Raw genomic sequence first — 26296 nt, 5'->3', positions numbered from 1 at the left:
AAAATCTTTATATAGTTCAGTTCCTTAATCTGCACAAAATAAAGAGGAGAAAACTAACTCATACACAATTTGGTTTCACATTTTAAACTGCTAACTTGAGTCCAATTTTCTCAGTTCAAATTTCTAAGATTCTCACTCCCTTCTTCATAAGCTCAAGAAATGGATAATGGAGATGGATAGTTTATGTTCACATGACCCAAGAGGTGGATAATGCCTTATCACTTACCATATTAGACTGTTAAAACTGGTTGCTATCTAATACTCTGGGCAAATACAGTCTTCAGGAATCACCTAATATTCTCAACAATGTATGCCACATTTTCAAGTTTTGATTTACACACACACGTACATGCCAAAGATACTCCTTTGTAGATAAAATATATTATTCTTTAAATGAAGGCAGGCTCAGGACAGCAATGAGTCTTACAAAAAAATTCAAATACGAACATTCCTTGTGTAGGAGAAAAAAATATCTTTCCTTTTCAATCAAACTTTATAACACAGAATGAAGACCAAGAATAAAATACACCTGCCCAAGGGATAATGTTTGAGTTTTATAGAAAATTATAAGCTCTTGAAAGAGAAAGACTTAAAAGAAAACTACTGTTTCTCCCTAATTATAGCAGTGCTACTTTATGTACCTATTCTCTGAATGCATTTTTGGTACCTTATTTTAAGATTCAGAACATGTTATAACATCAACAATGAACTTCATGTGCTAGCGCTCTTAGGAATGGCCACACCCCAAAATAGAAAACAGTAAAAGGAAAACAAGCCAAAATTAACAAATAAAAAGACTGCTGTTCCTCAATTTCCTTTCAGAATTTTTCAAAATTAAGAATAAAATATGCATCATTTAAGAGAAGGAATACATCTATTCAAGATCAACTATTTTTATATTAGTCTTTAACTGGGCTTCTATTTAAAATGAGACATGCTGCCCTCATCCTGGCTGTCAAGATAGGTCTTACTGGTCAGACATGGATTAACTCATTGGGCCTGATGTATGTATGGCCTTCAAACTAGTTTATGTTTAGTCCAGATCTATGGCTGGGAGGCAAAAAAGTCTAGGAAACGAAATATAACATACACTACACTGAAATAAGGAGTCAAGCCCATCCAACTCTATACGTTAACAGAATCTAAACTTAGAACCACTGAGCAGACACACCCATCGTGTACTTCCACAACATGCTCACCTTGCCTTTATCATAGCATTTTACTTACACGGCAACTGTGTGTTTACTTGTCTGTTTCCACACTAAGGGAGGAACTGTTTGACACATCCCAATATCCTTAGTTCCAGGATAAGTGTGAAATAACATAGGTGTAAAATAAATGCGCAACAGAGAATGCAGCAGATACAAAAGCAAATAGATGTCACTACCTTTTCCCTTGTTCCACATTTTGCTTCAAGAACCCGTCATCCTACAACTAGGAGGATAATGAAAACCAGGTTTATTTTTATTTTTCTAATGTTTATATGATGTGAGCCACTTAACCTCTTTGCATCTAAGTTTCTTCTCCTATAAAAGGGAAAAATTAAGACTAATTTTTAAGGTTCATTTAGCTCAATAATTCCATGATTCTATAATGGAATGTATTCTAGTAATAGACATTTGTTAATACTTATTGAATGCCTCTATGTGGTCAATAATTATTTTAATCTCTAAATTATTTATGATTATAATCCTGTGATGAAAAAAATAATAGGAAAGATGGCTAAAATGAGATAAGACTGTTAAAATGAAATTGTCATTTTTGTCAGATGATTCCAATAAACAAAAAAAATAAGAGATTAAGTAACATTAGGACTTTCCTTTAAAAATTCATATTTTTAAAGTTATGTCTAAAAAAGATAGAGGGTAATCTTAATTTGGGATGAAAAGACTGTCACTCATCTGTTTAAGAGTAATGAAAAGAAGGCTATAGTTTAAAAATAAAAGAAATAGTGAACTAGCAACAATCAGAAATTGCACTTAAAATATGTAACATTTATAATAGCATTAAATGTGTCATCCTGGCTAGGCTACGGTGCCCAGCTGTTCAGTCAAACACTAGTCTTGATATTGCTCTAAAGGTATTTTGTAGATGTGATTAATGCTTACAATCAGTTGACATTAAATAAAGAAGCTACCCTCCATAATGCCTGTAGGCCTATCAGTTCAAGGCCTTAAGAGCAAAATACTGAGGTTTCCCTGGGAAGAAGGAATTCTACCTCAAGACTGTAACAGAAATCTGCTTGAAGCTCTAGCCTGCCTGTCTGGCTGCCTGACCTATGAATTTTGGACATGCCAGCCACCACAATCACACTATCCAATTTATTAAAATCAGTCTCTCTCTCTCTCTCTCTCTCCATGTACACACATACACACATACCGTATATTGGTTCTGTTTCTCTGGAGAAGTGAACTTACAGAGGGAAAAATGTGACCAAAATATAAAAGACTTATACCCTAAAAACTACCAAACATTGCTGAGAAAAATTAAAGAAACCCTAAACAAATAGAGTGCTATACCATGCTAATGGGTCAGAAACTCAATATTTTTAAAATGTATTTCCAAATTGACCTACAGATTCAATATAATCTCAGTCAAAATCTCAAGTAGGCTTTTTAAAAAAAAAATCGCTAAACTTATTCTAAAAACCATAAGGAAACGCAGAGGACCTCGACTAGCAAAATCAGTTCTAAAAAAGAAGAACAAAATTGGAGTGCAAATTATAAAGCTTCAGTTATCAACAGGGTGTAGTACTGGTGTTGAGAACAACAAATGCCTCAGTGGAATAAAATAGAGTCCAAAAGAGAACTACACATACACGGACAATTGATTTTTGACAAGGAGGCAAAGGCAATTCAATGGAAAAAGGGTAATTTTTCAACAAATGACAAATGGTGCTGTAAACATTCATATAGAAAAAAATGTTTTCTATATACAAAGTTTAACCATAAACAAAACTTAACTCAAAATGGATCGCTGATCTAAATATAACACCTAAACTACAAAACTTCTGGAAGAAAACACAACAGAAAATTTAGTGACCTTGGATTAAGCAAAAAAATTTAGATTCAGTATCAAGAGCAATATTCATAAAAGAACAAATTGATAAATTATAATCGATATCAAAATTAAAACCCTTGCTCTTTGAAAGACACTGCTAAGAGAATGAAGAGACAAACCACAGGCTGGGGAAAATATTTGCACATAATAAATCTGACAAAAGACTTTTATCTAGGATATATAAAGAATCTTCAAAGCTCAATAAGAAAACCACCCACCAGATTTTTAAAAATGGGTAAAAGATTTGAACAGATGTTTCACAAAAGACACCCGTATGGCAAATAAGCACATGAAAAGATGCTAAACATCAACAGTCATTAAGGAAATGCAAACTAAAACCACCACTACACACCAATTAGAATAGCAATAATTAAAAAGACTGACCATATCAACTGTTAGCATAATGCTGGTAGGAATGTAAAATGGTACAACCATTTTAGTTTGCCAGTTATTTAAGAAGTTAAACATACACCTACCATATGATTCAGCCATTTCACTCCTATGTGTAGCATACACAAAGAAATGAAAAGTACATGTCCATACAAAGACATGCACATAGATGTTCTTACAAGTTTTATTTTTAAAAGCCAAAAATAGAAACCCAAATAAATGCCTATCAACAGGTGAATGGATACACAAACTGTAGTATATCCATACAACGGAATACTACTTAGCAATAAAAAGGAGTAACTATTGATACATGCTCTAACACAGATGAATCTCAAAATCATCATGCTGGGTGAAAGAAGTCAGACCAAAAATAGAGTACATACTGAAGAATATTCTAAGACGTGCAAGCAAACATAAAGTTAAGGAAAACAAACAGTGGTTGTCTGGGGAATGCAAAGGAAGATTATCAAGGGGAACTAGAAAACAAAGTTTTGGAGTCAGTATCTTGATTGTGGTGATGGTTTCATGGGTATACACACATATCAAAGTCTATCAAATTGTACATTTTTCAATATATGCAATTTACTGTATAAAAATTATATGTCAATAAAATTGTTTAAAAAAAGAGACTTGCTAGAAGTGTTAAGGAAAATAAAAAGACTTAATGCATTCTCAACAAAAAGAAAAACAAAGACCAGGTTACTCACTTTGGATAAGACTGTTAACAGAGTCAGTCTTTTTAAAAAAGAAGAATGATCTTTAATCTGAAAAGGATAAATAAGGATTAAGGAAAAAAAGAAAAAGAAATCAAAGTTCAAGTTAGGGAGGAGACAGCAAAAGAAGAAGAAATTACTTTAAATTCATGTTTATAGATCAAGAAAAATAATGTCCCAAGATATCGTATGTCTACAAATTGGGTAATTTCCAAGGAATCATAAAGAAAATAAAACAAAATAAAAAACCTGATTAATAAGGAACTGGCTTCTCTTACATTAAATTTGCTCCCAGTCCTCAAACCTTTCTAATTATGCTTTTTCTTCTTTCTGGGATCTTATTCTACCTGTCTCTTAAACATTGGTGCTCTCCAGATTCTTGTTCTACTTCTAGTTTCACTCTACAACAGTGTTTGTAACCTTTCAGGGGAGTTATAATTCCTTTTAATAATTTGATGAAAGCCAGAGACCAAAACAATGTACATTTACATAAAATTTTACATGTAATTATTTCAAAGGTTTCAAAGCTCCCCTGAATCCTGGTCATGTATTCCTTAGCTTCTCAGGGCAACAAAACAGATTCCTTTCGAATGCCAGCCTAGACTCTGTCTCTCTAAAATCCCATGCAAAGTGAGAGGCCCACACAGACATGGCAATGGAAAATTTAAATGCTCGACCTCATGACACTTTTCTGTAAATGCTAGAGAAATAGTTCAACTGAGTTGATTTTCACCTTACCTACTGAATGCTGATCAATAGATTTATGAAGGATGCTTTTAACAACTATTCTGTAGAAGTCCATCCTCTTAAACATTTGTTTTAAAAAGGTGATTTGAATGAGGGCACAGAAAACATGCTTATCAAATTTTAGATGATAAGAGGTTGTGACAGGGAGTAAGTAGTTGGATCACAGACCCAAGATTTAAAGCATACTGACTGATTCACTCTAGGGATGAGATGAAGGTCAGGAAAGATCCTCAACTTCAAAGACCCTTTCATAATATACTCTCCTTTTCCCCAACTCCCCATAACCTGTGGAAATTTAATGCATCCACCAAGACTGCAAGCTCCTTGGGGACAACGCCTAAGTCTTATTTATTTTCATATAGCACCTTGAATGATGTCAGTACCACTGTTTGGGCTATATTCTGCTATGGTAACAAATGACTCCAAAAATTATGGTGCCTTACAACTTAAGTATTTATCTCTTACTTACATTACATGTCTATCACAGGTGGGCTTCAGTTCTACTCCATCATTCTGGGACCAGCCCTAGCTAAGGCATACTGGCTCCGTGACAGAGAAATAAGGGCCACTGGCAGAACCACAAGATGGAGAAACGTGTGCTCAGAGATGGAACATGTCATTTCCTCTAACATTTTATTGGTCAAGGAAAGCCAAGTGGACAAACCTGATGTCAACAGAGTAGGAAGTATAATCCCACCACAGAGAGGACCCTGATAGAGAGGGGCAACAAATATCTTTGAATACAGTCTATCATAGTGCCTTCCTCATAAAAAGTGCTCAGTAATTGGCAGTAATTATTTATAAGACAGGCCCTAAATACAGGGATAGAGACTGTAATCTGCCTTGCCCACTGATGCACCAGCACCACACGGTGCTTACCACAAAGGAACGGACATGCTAAATACATACCAAAGTAATGAACAGTAACAAAATGAGCATGGGATCTGGAATCAAAAAGCTTGCAATGAAGTAGACACCTGCCAATTCCTAACTTAGTGAAAAGTTGTTTTTCGATTTTTACATGGTTGTAGTAAAGATTAAATAAAAATAGATGTGAAAACACCATGAAAATTGTGCCGTTTTATACGAATGATAGTTGACATCTCCAGATAGTCATATGGGATAAAATTTGATAAATTAATTTTAATTTTTATAGTAATGCAATACATAATATCCTGCATTTACTTTCAAAGCATGAACTGCCAAGAATGAGAAAGATTAAACTTAAAGCAATTCACATGAAAAAGAGACAAGGTTTTAGTTGATCATAAGCTCAATGTGATCAAAGGGTAATGTGGCTGCCAAAAAAATGTAATGCAAATTTCAGGCTGCATTAATAGAAGTACAGTATCCAGATAATAGCTTCATTGTATTCAGCAATGGTCAGACCACATCTGAAATAGACAGTTCAGTTCTGGCCACTGTATTTTAAGAGGTATACTGACAAACAGACTTTGTCATGAGTTTAGCAACGTGGATGGGGAATGGTTTGTAGATCATGCCATGTGCATGTGGCTTGAGAATCAGGGATTTTTTTTCCCTTAGCTTGGCAAAAAAGACTCAAGTAGGATATAACAGCCACTTTCAAATACTTTAAGAGTTATTGTGTACAAGAAGAATAAGTTTCACATATATAGCCCCAGATTGCCAAGAATCAGTAAAAGTTACAGAGGAAATAGATTTAGTTCAATGAGAAGCTATTTCTAACAATTAGAAACCTTCTAAAACAAAGGGCAGATAAAAACATGGTCAGAAATGCTACTGAGGAGAGTAAATTGGGTGTGAGTCCTAACAAAGTAACTCACTCCTCTATGTAATCAAACATTTTTAAGGCATTTGGAAATGCCCAAACAGCATTTCTTTTTTCTAATTAAACAACAACATGGAACAATAACAGAGGTATGAAGTAAAATGAGAAGCTGTTTGGCCTAACAAACATAAAAAGGCATACTGTTAAACGGAAATGAAATTCAAGGCTAGATGACATTAAACATAGATACGGTCTTGGATTTTTTTCAGAGAAAACAGGTTTGGTCAAAATTGTATTTGTTCTAGAATTTGTTTTTCCTAGTATGACCTAACTCTCATCATTTTCAGAGGAAGTGAAAAAATTTTAAAAGTTTCTATAATGGCAGTTGAGAAAAAAATTGTTAATATTAAGAACTAGTGTCCTAATTACAAGACAATACTAGCATATCAATCAATTTGTATAAGCACTGAAATTTCCCATGGCAGATTATTACACAGCATGACACTGGCAATTAAAAATGATCCCTCAATAATGTCTTACTTTGTTTCCTTCTGCTATTCAAAATCCAGCACTTTTGCAGTCTTATTCCCAGCTTCCAAATCCCCATATATTTTCTGCATACTCTGGACTCCCTGGTATAAGTCACATATAAAGATAAATAGCTAATTTATCTTTACACCCCAGCCCCTCATCTTCAACTTACTCACAGCTAGGAAATTAAACACTAAAATTTGTTAAATTCATTCCTTTAATGAATTTTTTTTTAAAGTTACCCAACTAACTTTTGATTATATTTTGATTGTTACATGACAGCACAAGAACAAGAAAGTCAAAGTAGGCTATAAGGACAGACTGTGGATTATTTGTTATAAGAAATGAATAATCACTCTTTATAAAATACCTTGGAAAAACAATTTTTTCTTCCCTTAATTTTTCTTTATATCCTAAACGTGTACATTTAATATGATTTCATAGTACATGGTTCTTGACACAATTACTAAAGGCCTATTTACTTCTCTCACTGCAGATATGTACCTAAAGAATGAGCTTAAGAAACAGGTTCGTTAACTTAGAAATTTGCACAGGCCTTTCTGAAATAAATATAAATTCAGATTTTTAAAAATCTATTCTTCTAAGACCAAAAAAAAAAAAAAGAAAAAGAAAGAAAAATGTAAAAAAGAAAATAAAAAAGCTAACCACCTATCATCTATTAAGGAATAGGAAACTTTAGGACTGACTTGGTACAGGTTAAGGCTTAAGAACTTGTCACTGGATTATTGCACTATTTCTCTCCCTCCTCTGTTGTGGGCACTACTAAGAATTGCACATGTCATGGGAACCCACTGCTAAGCTCAGAAATCAGGAGAAATCTCCCATGTCAACCCATCCTACAGAAGAGTCTATGTTCCACTGGGAGATGGGACAATGAGTCAGTAAAGAGACAGTACTTTGGATGTCCTGAAATAGCTACCAGTTTAAAAACATAATAACTAAAAATGTTAATTTTCTTTTAAATTAGATACTCATTTACTAAAGCAATTATTTTTAAAATATGAAAATGATGCACAATATTTGCTTAAAGAAGTCACTTCAAATCAATTTATAGCTAACATGTATTGTTTTCTGTAGGTTAGGCATCCTTTTAAGTGCTTAACATGCATTAACTCAGGTATACTCTTCACCACAGCCACATAAAGTAATACTGTCGTTATCTTCATTTTACAGATGAGAAAAAGGAGGTACAGAATGGTTAAGTAACTTGTCTCAGACCACACAGCTATTGATAGGCAAGAAGGAGAGTGATATGAATTTAGGCAAGATAGCTCCAGGGTCCACTCTTTAACCTTTATGGGTGTGTATTGCAATATTACATACCTTGACACCTGAAGGCCCTTTTGAGTTCATTACTTTTATTTATTTATTTTTTTGTAGAGACGGGGTCTCCCTCTTGCTCAAGCTGGTCTTGAACTCCTGAGAGCTCAAGCGATTCTCCCACCTCGGCCTCCCAGAGTGCTTGGATTACAGGTGTGAGCCACGGTGCCCGGCCAAGTCCATTACTTTTAATCACATACGAAGAAATACTTTCAAAGGCAGCCAAGGCTATATAGAATTATCATTAAAATGCTTTTACAATCAACTTTTAGAATTTGATAACTGAATCCAAGACATCACTTAAGCCACTAATACCTAATCTAATAATTTTTCCATATAATATATCTTTTGGCTTTATTATACTTCACGATAAGTGCAACTGGGTGCCTTTTACATATTTAGCATAATGCCTGACACTGTCACTGAAAATCCTTTGCACAGACTAGATCTGGGATGTTTTATTCACATGAGTGTGCATTAAAGAAATTTTACTGCTTCTCAAATTCTAAATGCAATCATTCAACAAACATTTGAGCACTGAATAAACACAAAGAAGTATGGATACAAGATAAATTAGATGGTCTCTACTCTCCAGGGAGGCCATAGTCACAAAGCAATGTAACAAGTGCTTTTATGGAGATATGACCCAAGGTTCCAAGGGAACAGAGTTCTGCCTAGCTCAACTGAAAACGGTGGCAGTTCCATGTGCAAAGGTATGGAGATATAAAAATAACACTTTTCTTCTCAGGGAATATCAAGCAATTTAAGTAGGAATAGAATGCAGGGTTCACAGTGAAAGGAAGGGAAAGTGATTTAAGAGATGAAGAATGAAGCTAGAGCTAGATAAAGGAAAATCTTATCAGTCATAAAAAAAAAGAAAAACAATGCTAGGATTTCAGCAGGAAAGTGGTAAGATCAAACATGCCAACAATAGTGGTTATCATATTTTTTTAAACAACAGAATCCTCTCAAGTGAAATCCTATGCAAAGTTCCATACTTAAAATTAACCAAAGTAAAAATGCACTGGTTGCAACTGGTATGAAACTGCTTGAATTCTTCCAGAATGCTTTGCAGAACACAGTTTCAAAACCACTGCTTTCGAAAGAAAAATTAATACCTCTACACAAATACGTTCTCCTTACTTCATGCTTCTACTGACATGACTTTAACTTCTCAGGTGCAAGAACTCATTCTAGTAGTTTTTCATCAATTATAGAACTAGTCATATATAGAACTAAGCATACAGTACTAGGTCTTCAAAATTAATGACAAATATTTGTAATATAGAAAAAGGAAGATAAAGATTAACCATCAGCTTTTGCACTTGAGTTAAAACTATAATTTAAATAATAAAAAAAAATCACATCTTCTAACCTATTTTTAGGAATCATGGTCGGACAAATACTAGTGTATTCATAGGCACAGAATAATCAAAACTAGTACAGTGCTGGAAGACATAGAATGTAACTGTTATAATGTACTTTTTGTCCAAGATTGATAAACTTCAATTTTCTTAACAATGACTTTTGTCTAAAAATCTTTCCCTCACCTGTAACTGTGGCATCTGTTCTCCCACCTTACAAAATTTGGAATTCTAAATATGATCACTAAAATGATCATCAATGTGAACATTGCTTATCTTCTTTACAGTCATCTAATATTTCTAAGCCATTAACATGCAAAGCTGATTTAAGATACACATATGACTCTCGTGGCAATTCACAACTCTTGACTCTACAGTGAGAAAGGCTAACTAAAAAGTAAGGCTATAATCCTAGGGAAAAGGCATACAATGATTAATTTAATGTTTTATAAAAAAACTATTATACTTACTTTATACAATCTAAACTAATCCCTACAACTTTTCTCTCTACCCTTACCCTCCTCCTTGCTAGTACTAACATTTGCGGGGAACATAATCACTTAGACAGTCTCAAGAATTTTTAAAGTGTCATTTGCCTTGTAAGTAGCAGATTGAAAACAAATGTTCAAAACAATGTTTAATACATATTAAGAGTTATAGAACTATCTCAGATAGTTGTCATTTCTTTTCTCCATCAGATAAAACACTAGAAAACAACCACCATCACCCTGCATTAAAAGTTCTCTCATATCATGTGACTAGAGACTATTAACCATTATTAAAAGGAAAATAAGGGGAGAGAATCATATGATATAAATTAAATCTTTCAATACATCATTTGATCCACATATACAATATGTTTACTCACAGGCATATTTAAGAAATGGTCCTTAATAGAAACAATATGAATGTCATTATAAGAAAAATGCCACTTCTATATAATATTTACTCAGTCTAACACTTAGGTTTCAATAGATCATTTCTAGGCACACTTCAGATTTCCTGTATTTGCAAAAACTAGCAAATGATTCCACTATAAATTTATTTGGGATAAAGATAACTCTACATTATAGTAAAAATGAATTAAATCACACATTCCAACTAAATTAGTCATTTTAAGCAAACAGCTTAATAAATTACTCATTTCCACTTCTTTCAAATAGAAAAGGTCTGAGGACTACCATATAATCATTAAGAACAAAATGACCTTTTTCTTTTACAGAAGTTTCTGTTTATAAATCATAATAAAAACATACTTAAAAGCAATTCCACAAAAACAAATAAACAATCCTCACATGTACAATAAAAACAATCAAAACAATATCAATACCACACTTTTAACTAATTAATTCAATTAGAAGGTTTTATAGTAAAATTTCCATCTTGTTAACTTAAGGGAAAATTTTTTAGGTCCTTTTGAAAAATATTCCACAAATAGATTTTTTTTTAAGCAGACTGTGCACCTACTACATTGATTTTAACAACACATCAAATAAAGCTAACTTAGAACAAATGCTAATAGAAATATTAAATTATACATACTATGCTTAATTGTCCCCATGGGAATACAAAAATGTTCACAAATCATCTTAAGATAAATTTGTATTTTCCCCTAGTTTGTGCAAATTGCAATAGCCTATTTAGAATAACTTCTGATTAAACTACATTCAATAACTGAAATTCAAACAATCTCCCACAGGGAACAGCTGGAGAAAATAAAGAGGACAGTTTTAACAAATGAACTTTCTATTGATGCTATAGGTAAGATGACTCAACACTTAATATTAGCATGAGTGGAGACTAGAAAATATAAGCACGTAAGAGTGAAAGAAAACCCTTTAAGGAGAAAGGAGAAAATGCAATTTACAGGGTCATCTATGACTAAAACTCTGAACTCAGCCTCTCTTATTTTTAAAAACTGTTGCCCACATTCTGCAGATAACAGGGCCTAAACTTTTTAAAATCCCATGTAGTGTACTTACATACGTATATTAGTATTAAATATTTTGCACTTAAGAAATCTAGCAAATATTATTTTGAAACCCTAGTTTACATAAAGCATATTGCATTACTGATTGCATTTTATTGAAAAGAACACTGGAAACAGAAACATTAAGTGACATTTTAAAAGTGACACTAGATTAAACAATGAAATTGCAAACATACATGAGCCTTAACTTCCAAATAAAATTTCTAAGCATTACCTCTATCCCCACATATCTTGCCACAAATATTTTTTAAAATGTAGCCGTATACTTCCTTTTTTTGCATATATTTTAAAATTTTGTGTCTTCACTAATCATAAATCTAATGTAATATACTTTTCACCTCACTATGCTCTGAAATTAGCAATCCTTTAAGACAGTCCCCTGGGATTAAAAAAAATTGAAAACATTTCGTCTAATATATCTTCTTTAATCTTAATTTTTACTCTTTGTTCAACTGAAGAACTAAGAGCCTGTACTAAAAAATCAATGGCATCATTCAAGCTGTTCCTTCCATTTTTATAATATTCAATTATGCTAAAAGGAACGAAACTGTGCCCAGTATCCCAAAGCTGGGCTCTCGACCCATATTCAGCATTAAAATAATTTCTTGCTTTCTGTCTGATGTCCAAAAACAAAACAAAATACTATTAAGCACTCTAGAGATACTTTTACCACTTATATGCCCACATGCTTAGCTCTTACCCTTCAAATTCCTTATCTAAGAAAAAATTTCTCTAAAATTGGGGAAAGGCAATGGTGTCACTCTTATCCAAGCCAGGTATAAATAATATAAAGCAAACTAAACTTGATTAATTATCCTTAATAAAGTGTGTAGCCACTTTCTCCCTTTCCTCCTTATCCCCATATAAAGCTTGAACTAACCCACAAGTTCTACCCACATTAACTCAAATTTCTTTGTTTTTCTACAATACATAACCAAAGCAAAATGATTTCTGAATTAAACTCCTCAAGTACTTCACTCATTCTCTCCTGTGATTCAAATAAATTCGTGTGCAACTAACACAAAGGAGAAAAAAAGCTCCCTTGAAAGAGTACACAGTCATTCCTTTATCAAAATAGCATTTTTCACAAGTGACTCAAATAGAATTACAGCTTACAAAAATCAAGCCTTTAATTCTGAAGAATAATTTGCACTTAGAGAAAATTTCAAGGTAACAATTTTTACTGCTTGTGGACTTTAGACCAAATCTATTTATTTTGATTTTGCTTAAGTCTGCGTGTAACTAACTTGGCTTCTGTTGCAGGACCACTGTCCTAGTGAGAATGTCTAACAAGGTGCTTTTGATACCTCAGTAACTAAACTATTTTGGATAAGGTTCTTGACAGACTTGACCATAACATTTTACTCACTGGTGAAAAGTATTTTAATTAGGTTTCAATGTACTCCTTATCAGTAGTCCCCAACCTTTTTGGCACCAGGGACCAGTTTCGTGGAAGACAATTTTTTCATGGACCGGGAGATGGAGTTAGGGGACAAGCTCTACAGCGCTGTCCCTAATGGGCCTCGGACCCTGCTGAGTGGGGGCTGGGGACAGCAGCTTTAAATGGTACAGCATAAATCAGATGACAATTTTTCCACTCAGTTAAACCGTTAATAGGTGGTGTATAACTGGGACAACATTGAATATAACTTTGTCCCCAAACATTTCTGGGACAGAGATAATTCAAGGAACACACTGATAACCCTTACATATGCCAAAAATCTGTTCCTAGATAGTTGTATGCTAACTGATTTTTCATAAATCAAATCACATTTGATAAGTACCATATAAAGGGATTATTTGAAGGCAACTTATAGTGAATCCCTTTTGCAAAATTCTCATATAATATAACCAAATACAAATTAATTTGCTTTGTAATCTTAAACTTTTAAATGTCAAATTTCTTAAAGTGGAGCACAGTTGCCTTCATAAGCTAAAACATTTACCCCAACATTACTACCCTTCTCTCTGTTTCCCCTCAAGCAAGTTCTCAAAATGTCACCCAAAAAATGAGCTATTCATCTGTGGTAGAATATACAAGCAATACTAGAAAAATTGAAAAATAAATTAAGTGATTTTTTAAATAATGTAAAATAGAAATGTATGTACAGTATTTCAAAAAAGTCAATGAATTATTTTATTTTTGACAATGATCAAAATAAAAGCTCAATAAACTGACCTTTAAGAAAATCACTATATGGATATCTCAAATTACTTTCCCATGTGTGTTTATCACCTGGAGTAAACTGTCAAGAACTGTTCCTTTCCATGAACACACGACCTCCATGAAGCTACCAAGGTCAACAAGACCTACAGGAGGGGGATATGCTCAGTAAGTGCCCATTTGTCCAATTCTATAGTTCCCTTTAAAAAGAGAGAAGGAAGAAATAAAAACAAACTTTTATTTATATATTACCAGAAATAATGTTTTCAGGTTGTAACCATTAAGTACCCCATTACAGGATCGTATACAGACATATGTCAACAATAGCCAATCAGAGCAAGATGTAAAAGGGACCTCACACACACAAACCAGGTACTACAAAAGTGCTGTAGAGAATTAACAAGATCCCAAACTGACTAATCTTTCCCTTCATCTTGTACTGAAAACCTTTCCTACCCTGCCTGGCTACATGCCACAATGACTTGATTTTAAAGTGAGGATCTTTTGTTAAGAGAACTTTGGAAAGGACAAATAACCAAAGATCCATAACCAACAGCAAAAGCACCCACATATCAGAAATGCTTGGGTAAGGAGCAAGTTTGTACATGCTGAGGCTGCCAGTACCACCAAATTCACAGGTTGTTTTCTTACCCTTTGCCATTCTGCCATTTCCTCAGCTGTCATGATCCTGCACCTTTCACAAACCAGGACGTTTTCTTGGATGAGATTTAAATTTTAAAACACATTATCCACTTGGTATGTTTTATGCTAGACTTATACTCAAAAAAATCCCTATCAGTCTACAATCATTATATTTGAAATTTCCAAACAACTTTCAAATATTAAAAAAGACATGCCAGAGCTAGAGCCTGATAATTTCAAAGTGAAGAGTTTAACTATGGGTAATTCATTCTAGCATTTGGTAAACAGGTAGCATACACACATACATTGTGAGAGTGGAAAATTAAAAAGGAAAGAAATCAGCAAAAGCACTGGTTATTCACAATCAGCACAGTACTGGGCTGGCAACAGTCTTTTAAGTAACTTTCAGGAAAGCTCCAAACTGGTGGGTGGCACTGGGTCAATGCGATTACTTAACCCTGGCAGTTACAACTAAACTCCACTCTGATGGGCTCCAAAGCTTATTACAAGAAGATGACTGCTTGGGCATATCAAATACTTCGGTATCCTCCTATTTTTCTCCCATGGAACACGAAGCCTGACACCTGAAACTCGTCAGACAAACATTACCTTGTTTCAGGGCTTTAGAGTTTTGTATTTATTATTTTTAAAGTCCACTGGGCATAAATTCATTTTTGTGTGTGTTGTGTGGGCAAGATTAACCTATTTCCTGCATGCACTGAGAAGAACTCATGACAATTCAAGCAGTTCCCTCTCTCCCAAGTAACTTTTTTTATCATTTAGTCCTAAAATAACCATAAGCAACAAACATTAAACACTGGCATGGCAACGTGCACACATCATGCCCTGGTGCTACCCACAGGCGGATTTGTTCATCTCTGGTCCTTATCCAGACCGGTCCCCCCGGCCCCGCTCCCTTCCGTCCGGTCCAGCCTGGCTTCACCCGAGTTTTGCCGTGAAATCCGCCACTTTCGCTGGCCCCAGCAAAAGCAAGGCGCCTCGTCTTGAGGGCAGAGTTTCTCGCAACTGCCCTACAAATATTTCCTGAAACCTTCCCGCGGGACCCCTCGCCCCGTCCCCGCACTTTACCAAGCCCCAAAGAGGGGCCCACCTGCCTCCCGTCGCCCGTCCCCACGCCCGGGTCGCCCTTCCAACTCTTGCCCCAGCGGCCGCACGCCGGGCTCTCAGAGCAGCGCCCACTGCCCTGTCCCTAGACCCCCACGACTCGGGCGCCAGACCCCGGCGGCCAGGGGCGCTGAAAACGCCCCCCCAACCCCAGGCTGACCCTACGACGCCCCCCAGAGGCCGCGTCTCGAGCGCCTGTCAGCGCCCCCGGAAGGGGGTCAGGCGGGGGGCTGAGCTCCCGGTGTCCTCTCCTCTCCGGACACCCTCTCCTCCCCCCGCACTCACCTGGCCGGCTCTCGTCCAGGGGCTGGGCGAGGAGGGGGTCGGGGGTCAGGCGAAGAAGCCGCCCGCCCGCCGCGGCCCCCACCCTCAGCCCCGCGCCCCGCTCCCCGCTCCCGGCCGGCGCGCGCCCCGGGCCCGACGCGCGCCCGGAGCGGCGGGGGGAGGGGACGCGGGGACGCGCGAGCGCCGGGGGGAGGTGGGGGCGGGAGCAGGGGGCGCGGCGAGAGCAGGGGCTCGGCGGCGTCCGCAGTGAGAAAGCAGCCTCGGCCGCGGCCGTCATGGCGCGCGGCGGCGGCGCGGCTCCCTCCGGTCTCTCCGCTCCCTCGCCTTTAGTTTGACCTTTCCCTCCACTGTGTCTGAGGCAAAACGACTGTGCGCGCGCGTGTGCATGTTTCTCTGTGTGTGCGCGCGCGAGAGTGCGCGCGTGCGCGCGGGGAAGGGGCCGGGTTCGCTCTCCGACGCCTGACGTCACTGCCATGGCAACGACAGTCCCCGCCCTTCGCTTCCCGTTTCCTGTCCCCGCCCACTGTGCACGTTCCGGGGCCTCACGTGCTCACTCGCACGCACGCACGCACACTCGGGGCGCGCGCGCCCTGAGCGCGCCGGGGGGGTTGGGAGGTAATCTGGGCCTCCTCTTCGCTCCCCTTCTCTCTCCTCTCCGCCTCCCTGAATTCGACCAATCCAATGAGGAGGAACAGTGGGCGGGGCGGGCTCGGCTCCCATAGCGGCGTGAAAATTTTCCCGAGGCAGAGCGAAAACTCTTCCTGAGCGACTGAGCATGTCCGGTGGTAAAGGGGCACATTGGATGCGAGTTAACGGAGAAGGAGGCGTTGGGGTAGTTGAGGGAAATTTAGAGGTTATGTGATATCAAACTGGGACCGCGTACTGTTAGGTAGCCTTGGATTGACATCTAGCGCCGCCACTATATCTCTGTGTGACCTTGGGCGTGTCACTTAAACACTGAACTGAATGTCTCGGGTAAAATGGGGTTGGTTAGTAAAATCTACCACTGTGGTTCCTAAGGACTAAAAGAACGTGGAAACGTCTCACATTGCACATGGTAGATCCTAAATACCTAGTTATTATTACGGAGCCCACATCCTCCATATTTTACCAGTGGGGGGGCACAGGACTCAAATATATTAAAAAATTAAGTGACTCGTTCAAGGTCAGGTAGTGGCAGAGACCCCCGCTTCAAGTTCAATAATCATTGTCCTCTATTGTCTTCCTTTAAGGAGGGGGAAATAAAACATGCCAGGAAAACCCTCTCAAAGGGATCAGAAATCCCTTGTGATCTGTGGATTGTTTCCTAGTCCCCACCTCCCTCCCCTCCTGGCAAAGGTTTAAAACTCTGGACATAAAGGCTGAACAGCCTTGGCGCAACTTGTACAACGTGCAACTTTTAGAAATTCAGCTTGTGAATCTGCCCCTGAAAGAGCACCAAAATGGTGCTTTCCTCAATTCCCTTGGGGCCCCTAAATTTCTTCTAAAGTTTTGGTTAAAGTGTAAATAGTAGTAGGGAGCTCCAGGTCCTCCATAGTCTCTAGCTGAGGACACACTGGTGACCTCACCATTTCCTCAAACTTCAGCTTCCAGCCCTTTCCTCCAATTTAGCTCTTAAATCATTTACTGCTTCTCAGTATTTATCTAATGTTGTAGTACTATTTAACTTTAGAGTTGCCGTTAATTTTTCAAAATGTATGTCTCTGTCTCCCTGTCTTATAGCCCTAACCATATACCTGATCTCAGTAAAAGACAACACCCAGTTTCTCAAACAAGCCCTGAGGTTTCTCACTTCCGGGGAATTATTCACTTGACCCTTCCAAGTTTCAGCTTAAATGCAGGGTCTTCCAAAAAGGCTTGCTGAATCTACTCAGTTGGAATAAATTAGTTTGTTTTCAAAGCACTTGGTATATACCTTGCTTTGGACACTGTTCCTGGTAGACTTTGTTTTGTGCTATTTATGCACATAGTCACCCACGGAAAGCTTCTCTCACATCCATGTATGGGTTGGCTGTTCCTGAAGTCCAATATTTCACTTATTACCCATTCCTTTGTGGCTTTATATATTTGCCTTCCCCTTCAGACTATAAAAGGCATGAATGGCAGGAACCATGTCTAGTTCCACTTTGCATTTCCAGCCTCTTCCTCATTATTACAACATCACTCAACAACTAGCTACTGTTGGTGAGTGGGCTCCTTGCCTATTTTATAAAGTCCATAGGGGCAAACTTTACCATGTTTAAATGTACATCTCAGAATCGGGGCTTTTCCAGGAAGTTAAAAGTTCCCAGTAAATCTTGGACTACTCTAAAATGCACCAGAAATTACATAGTCACACTCATACAATGAAGGAAGGCTTTGGAAGCCGCACAAGATACTGAGCAGAACAAGAAGTAGGAAACCCAGTGAGGAAGAGGTCATAATGTTTTCAACAGCTGCCGCTATGGATCTAAGATGAGAGATTTTCAGATATTGTTAAGGATGAGATAATAGAAAAATTACTTTGTCTATTTGTGTATTAGTGATGTTGCTCCCAGAAAAGCAGGAAAATTATGCAGAGAGGAATCTTGAAATCAAACAGTGTTTGCATTCTCTGAACTGGTAGGATCTGTCCCTTTGTGTAATTTGGCACAATAATCTGAAGCCTGGTGGTATTCTTGTAACTATTATTGTTCTGTTGATATGCTGTTTAACTTTCTACATGTGTCTCTAAAGCCTCACCAAACCTAGTCCTCTTATTCTGTATCACGCTAATGGCACCACCAGATGCCCCTGAAGTCGTTCTCAGCTTATCCCTATCTTCATGCTGTCAATCTCTGCGTCCCCAAAGTCTTCCTCTTCAGTGGCAGTGGTAGCCATGAACTGCTCTTCACCCCTTTGGCCACTGCCTTAGTGTGAGCTCTCCTATCATCTGGACTCTTGCTAAAGCCTTCCAGTTGCTCTTTTTGCCTCATCTTAGGCGTGTCCAGCCTTACTTCCACCACACCCCAGACTCTAGAGGGACTGGTACTTACACTGTAAGTTTTAGAATATAACTGTTGAGTGTGTAAGTGTAAGATGTTTAAAATTTGGACTCTGAAGAACCCAGCAAAGGCCATTTTTTGAAGGCTAAAAAATGAGAACATTTTAAAATTAGCAATATTGTTAGTTAACAGAGAGCTAAGGTGTCTCTTGGTATACAAGAGGCAATACTCAAACATTTGGTTTAAAAAAAAGCCATTGTGTGTGTGTGTTTTAAGTACGTCATTAAGAAGAGAGAAAGAACATTCAGTTCCCATTTTGAGGGACTCTCTTGTTCTAGGATTACTGAAAGACCCCTAGAGTTTGTGTGGGGCTCCCACTGGGGTTATAAGCACACCCTTGACTGGAGGGCACTTTCCCCTATCAGGGAAGGTCAACATCTTTATCAGAACATGAACTTGTAGGGGGAGGTGGTGAAGTGAGAACCCACTACCCAGTTAGACCAGCTCAATCAGTTCTGGTGATGACCATGGCGAAACAGCTGCTCTACCCTCATAGCCTGTTAAGACTGATGTGTTAAAATTAGGGAGCTGTGTGCACACAATGTGCTGCACAAACACAGGGAAAGGTATTTGCCTGGGAGTCTATGTGAATGACATCCTCTGGGGCTATACAGTGCTCAACCTCCATAAACACGTGTAGCAGTCCTTAGTGACATGTAAAAAGCATGTCTCTGTCTACTTTGGAAATTTAAATTATCCTAATTATACCTTTGATAATACAAATAAATAAGTACTTATGGAGTACCTACCAATTGTCATCTCAAACAATTATAATGTACAAAGGTATATCTAAAGATTTGTGCATATTTCAAAATGCTTATTAGACTGATATCACCACATTCATTTATTTATTCTAAAAAATAACAATTGAGTATCTGCCAAGTTTCAGGCATGATTCGAAAGTCTGGATTCAACAGATGTATTGAGCACCAACTACAAATCTTAGGAAAGCCATTAACAGATTCCTTCAAAAATACAAGTTTATGCTTTTTTCAGTTTTTTTATACTTTTTTCAGTTTTTTATGCCATTTTAGAATATAATATGAAGCTGTTCATATAAAGAGGATTTATTCTTTAGAGATACTCATCTACTAAAACCTGAAGAAGACATTTGGTTCATCCATTTCAAACAATCTAATATAGTAGGATGCTCCAGTGAATATAAAGCTTTTATGTCATTTTCCTCCTAGTGCTATCGAAAGAGGTGCCAGAAAGTTAAGTTGGCTTCTTTAGGGGACTCCTGGGAGCACTGGGGAACACTACCCTTAGCAGAGTGAACCATAGTTCCATTGTCCAGGAAAGAGAGTAAAATCACATTTGGACCCCTGGGGCATCCTGCAGAGGAAAGCTGCTCTCCAACCAGAAACATCTGATTTGGATTGTTATATGAGCAAGAAATAACTGAAAATTTGTTTGTTGTTGTTATAGCAGGAAGCTTTACTCAATAGGTTAATTGGAAACGTAAACAATATGACCATATTTGCACCCCAAATTTGTGGAGCTGCTCATACTAATAACACTAAATTCTTAATTCTGGAACACTCAATTAAGTGAGCCTCTCCTCTAGTAGTCTTTAGAGGTGACCCTTGAACAAATGGGTTTGAACTTCACTGGTCCACTTAAACATGGATTTACTTCTGCCTTTGCCACTCCTGAAACAGTAAAACCAACCCTTCCTTTTCCTCTTCCTCAGCCTACTCAGTGTGAAGACATGATAATGAAGACCTTTATGATGATCCACTTGCACTTAATAAATAGTTAATGTATTTTCTCTTACTTGTGATTTTCTTAACATTTTCTTTTCTCTAGCTTACTCTATATTAAGAATACAGTGTTTGATACATATACAGAATATGTGTTGATCAACTGTTTATGTTATCAGTAAGTCTTAGGTCAACAGTAGGTAATTAAGTTCTTGGTGAGCCAAAAGTTATGCTTGCCTAGGTTGGTTCCCTTAACCCCCGTGCTGTTTAAGGGTCAACTGTATTACATGGCTTCCAAGTCTTTGATGGCCTTGCTATGCGGGAGTGTCACTTGCTGTAAAACTGTTATGTGCAGTTCTAAAAGCTGATATACTTAGTTAAAAAAAAGGAAGGGGCCACCTAGGAAAAACCAAAATGCACATACCTATATAGAGTCACACACACACATGCACACACACAACAGAATAGTAGGATTCAGAGTTCCAGGCAACCTTCACCATTTTAACTATTATCATTATTAGCATCAACGTCTTTCTCAACATTATATTTTAAGTCAAGAAACTTGAAATCTGAACTAATAATCTTGACTATTTGCAGCAACTCAGGAAGAATGAATCAGTTTTCCCCAGAAGATGGTGGGCTCTCCTTCATGCATGGTCACCGCTGTCTGTCTGTGATGTCTGTCCTATGACTCATGAGGCATGCAGTAGCAGTGTCATGCCAGGCATCTGTGTTTGCATGGCCTCCAGTTCCTCCCAATTACTGCAGAGTCCGAGGTGGGATTTCCTCCTGATGTTTTATGTCGGAATCAGTATGAAAGACTGCAGCATGGCTGAGTGAGCTTTCTGTTCTCCCTGAGGATGGGATGCAGGGTCCACCCCCAGCAGGCCACAGTTTTGCCCGGAGGCAAAGTATTCAGTCTTTCTATTGGCCTGACAATTTGAGCCAAGCTCCAGGCCAATAGACATAATGAGCTAACAACTAAAGAGGTGAGTTTTGTTAAATTACAATAACATCCATGCTTCCAGGGGAGCTGCAAAAGTCATTCCTGTCAGATGCACTCAAAATCAACATACAAATTACTCCTGCCAAATGCTCTGAGGCTATGGAATAAAGTCTTGCACTATTTTAAATAGTTACTCAAAACCTGTAGTCTCATGCTTCAACAATCATCATGGTAGTTCTAATCAGTATCCTTGGTAGTGAATGCTAATAATTATTTATGGAGTAACCACCCTGTGCAAGGTGCTGTATGTATACCAGATATTTAAGATTACTAAAAGCTTTGCAAGGTAGAAGTTATTACTCCATCCTATAGAGGGGCAAACAGAAATTTAGAGCACGTAAGGAACTTGTCCAGTGTCACCACAGTGATGACATCTTTGTACTTAAAGAATATTCTTTGGGAAAAAAGATGACTTAAGTATGTAAGAGCTACTTCCAAGCTCACAGACATTTTAAATAAGACTTTTATTGGAAAATTGTAAACATATACAGAGAGGTATACTCAAGCAGCTCCTATCAGGAATAATTTGAAACTAAAGGGTTTTGAGTGATTTCTCCCTTATTTTTCTTGGAGGAGAGCCAAGTCCTTAATAAGAATTTCTGCAAAAGAGGAGCCTGGGGCTGAATCTTATTTATAGAGGCAAAAGATTATTTTTTTTTCAGCCTCACATTCTTACTCTCCATTTGAATTTGCCAATTAATGCTAAAACAGCAAATATTATGAAGACTTAATTTTGAGTTGTCTAGTTGTGCTCATCCCTACAGCAAACCCTCCATTTAGGCTTAAGGCAGGTTTATGCTGAGTCATGTAATAGTCTCCTACCTTACTGTATAATCCACAGCAACACTGCAGGTGTGCTTCATACTGTGGGATAGGTATAAGTCAATTTATGTTTAGCAAATAATTGATTCAAAATGGGGTTGATTTAATGGTGTGGTGTAGTGCGCTCATACGGGCTCACAAAAGCTGATTGTGCATGTCTCTTCCTAATGTCACATTTGGTGACATCACATTGGTAGCTTGAAATTGGCCACGATGGGAGTATTTACACCATGGAAATTGGCAAATGCTACAAATCAGGGCTTTTATTCCCCACAGAGGCAATTGTTAAATATTTACCCACACACTACTGGGTAGATTGTATTATTTGCTTAAAAATATCTGCTCTCCTTTACTGTGGGTCTACTCCCCACTGCCCCTCCCTGTGAGAGAAGTATATTTTTACCCATTGAAGTCAGCCTTGACCATGTGACTTGCTTTGGTCAATAGAATGTGACAATAGAATGTTTCCAAGCAGAGGAACGTGTGCCTTTTTTTTCTTTTTCCTCTGCCATGAACTAGCATGTCCCAGATAGAGTCTACTTCTTTAATCTGAGTCCTAGAATAAAGAGGACATGTTGCAGAATGACATTCAACCTGTAAAGGACATAGATATAAGCAAGAAATAAATCTTTCTTTTTGTGCAAATTTTAGATATGTTTGTTGTTACCCTGGCATTGCTTAGGCTAAGCTGACTGATGTAGCAATTGGGACTTCTGGAGATGCTGCTATGGCAGGAAACCTAAATTATGTGGCATTAATTCTGGGGCTTGGAAGTGAGAAGCAAAAAATATGTTATTGGAAAATGGAAAAAGATGGAAGCCCATGTTATCTAGTGGCAATACATTCAGTAAAACTGTCACCTATGATCCCTGGGAAGACAGATAATACACTAAATGAGCTACTCGGATGCCTAAATTGCTATGGACTGCACATAATGAAGTACTATCAGAGAGAGTTAAGCTTAGGAAAGAATTGTCCACTTTGGGGAGATCAAAGGGAGTAGAAAGGGTCCAGAAATTTGAGGACTCAGAGGACTAGAGAGTATAATTGATTCTGATTTTCAAACAATAAAAGATAAAACTGGGAAGGTCTCTTTCATGACAAAGGCTGATTAAAATTCAGCCTTGTGGCTAAGACCAATTGAAGGTATAGTTCCTCTGTTAAAACCACTGAATTGATTGATTAAGGTGGCATCAATTAAACATTTTCAGTTGGACAAAATAGCTTCAGGAAAAGAGATTGTAAGTGTAGTTGTCACACTGAAGCCAGATAAATTCAAGTTACCTGCAATTAAGTCTAAAGGGAAAGTCGTCACTAGAAAAGAATTATGGATGTGGCCATTGGCACATGAGTCTGTTTGGAATCAAATATAAGATAAGAATGGGAGAAAGTTATATTGCCAAAAGAGTCACCAGCTCATACTAAAATAGATTATAACTGTTTTGAGATTTGAAATGACCTTTGGATTTTCAACTTTCTGTAGGAAGAAGGCAGAGAAGCCTGGCCAGCTCCCAAAGAGGACTTAGTGTCCTTTACAAAAAGTGCCTTAGGAGGATAATGGAAAAGGAAAGTCCTCCCAGAGGACAGAGCCAAGAGCTAGGCAGAACAATAGATTGGGTGTTACTGTTCTGGGTCCAGAATCAAGACCTAATCAAGGAACATTTCCATCCTTATAGTAGGTAGCCATGCAACATCTGCTCAGTGGACTTTCAGAATTGCTGTGGACAAGTGACTTCTGTGTGCCTCCTATTCTTCCACCCTCTGAATGGCAGTGTTTGTTTTAGCTATCCTGCTTCACCATGGTACGCTGGGCATGTGAGGGGCAGATAACTTGTCTTTTTGAACCTTAGGTTTTACTCTCAATAGAATGAATGTCTGTGCCTGATGAAGAGAATTCCATGAGATCATGGAATTCCAGACTGATGCTGTAACCGAATGGAATCTTTAGGTTGTTTTCCTTGAGTAGTGTTGCCAGATTTTGTAAGAAAAAATATAGGGTGCCCAGTTAAAATTGAATTTCAAATAAACAATGGAGAATTTTTTAAAGATAAGTATATCCCACTGTACAATATTTTGGACATACTTATCCTAAGAAAATTATCTATTGTTTATCCAAAATTCAATTTAACTGGGCACCTTGCATGTAGTCTGGCATCCCAGTGGAAAAGGGTAGATGAATTTTGCTTACAAAGAGAGGAAAGTGAGTAACTCATGATGAACAATTCTGGCCAATTGTACTATTTATTCAAAACTATTTGTTTCCTCTCCTTACGTATTGCCTGCCTGGTGGCCCTCCCTGTGAGAAGATGTTCTTCCTGACTCATTGACATTGGGCTTAGCCATGTTTCTGGATTTGGTTAAATTGATGTGAGTGAAAATGATATTTGCTGGTTCCAGATAAAATCTTCAAGCACCTTCATCTGATTCTGACATTTCTCTTGTGCCTCTACCATGACGCCCCCCACCTCCCGAAGGTTGTTCCTTCAGTAGATCCTAGAGTCAAGAGAACACAGAGCAGAGCTGCACCTGCCCTTGAAGGATATGAACACAAGCCAGAAATGAACCATGAGTGCTGTAAGCTGTAGTGCTTTGGGGGTTCTTACTGCAGCATAATTTAGTCTAAACTGACTGATACAACAAGTTTCTATATATACATATAAATGTACGTGATTTTAGCATCTGGGTGACTTTCATCATAAAATTAAATTGCATTCTAAGTGAAAAAAAACACAGAGACAATAAAAATCATACTTAAGAAAGATTTAAAAGTTTTAAGTTCTGTTTTTAAAAAAGGATAAATTTAGGGTGGGAATATGATATGTTTTTATTAAAATCATTTATTTTTTCTTAATATTTATTCTTTTATTTCTTAATAAGCTTTTCTTACAATATCAAAATTTTTAATTGATAATTTTTATATTGGGAGCAAATAAAAATGCTCCTAAATCTTAGGGTTAGTGTCCAAAGAAAGTGATATATTTTCTTTTCTCTGTACCATTGATCATAATACATCGCATTGTTTATTTGTAGATTGAAATTAATTTTATGCATTTATTTATTCAACATGGCATGCTTATAGATGTGTAAATGATAGGAAAATGTAACCTGTAACCCTTCAATATGTACCTGGAATTCTGACTCAAAGGTAAAATTATGTTGCAGGACACTGTAGTTTGGAGCCAAACTGACCTGGGTAACAATCCTGACCCAACTCCATCCTTATTATATGACTTTGGGCAAGTTACTTAACCTCTCTGAGCCTGAGTTTTCTTATCTGCAATGAATAATAAAATGATAATACCACTGCTTATGCAGTCTCTACTATTTGCCAAAATACTTAGGTGCTCTGGATATGTTATTTTCTTGAAGCCTCACAACATGTAATGATGTGAGTATTTTTATCTTCATTTTACAGATGAGAAAAGTGAGGCCTGGTGATGTGACACTACTGACTAGAAGTTGCTTAGTAAGAAGAAAGCGGAAGAACCAGGGTTCCAACCCAGTCTGCCTCACTGAAAATTTATGCTCTTCCATTGGGAAAGCTAAATGAAGGTGTGTTCAACATCATTCATCATTAGAGAAATACAAATCCAAACCACAATGAGATGCTACTTCCCATCCACTAGGATGGCTAAAATAA

General features: G+C 37.5%; 1 protein-coding gene across 4 annotated transcripts in view; it reads right to left on the bottom strand.

Moving 5' to 3' along the window:
- Window positions 1-16201, bottom strand: part of ZFAT (zinc finger and AT-hook domain containing) — a 296047-nt gene extending 279846 nt beyond the window's left edge. For 2 of the 4 annotated variants that reach the window (XM_045561493.1, XM_045561492.1), the window contains exons 1-2: window positions 16103-16201; window positions 14066-14250 (exon numbers count right to left, since the gene is read on the bottom strand). The gene's annotated coding sequence lies outside the window, so the exon portion shown is untranslated. The remainder of the gene's footprint in view (window positions 1-14065; window positions 14251-16102) is intronic. The other 2 variants (XM_045561495.1, XM_045561494.1) reach the window with 1 other exon arrangement.
- Between the last annotated feature and the right edge of the window lie 10095 nt (window positions 16202-26296).

This window comes from Lemur catta, chromosome 9 (genome assembly GCF_020740605.2).
Source record: "Lemur catta isolate mLemCat1 chromosome 9, mLemCat1.pri, whole genome shotgun sequence".
In the NCBI taxonomy this organism is placed as follows: domain Eukaryota; kingdom Metazoa; phylum Chordata; class Mammalia; order Primates; family Lemuridae; genus Lemur; species Lemur catta.
The sequence above is the reverse complement of the archived record's forward strand: the minus strand, read 5'-3'. Positions and strand labels throughout refer to the sequence as shown.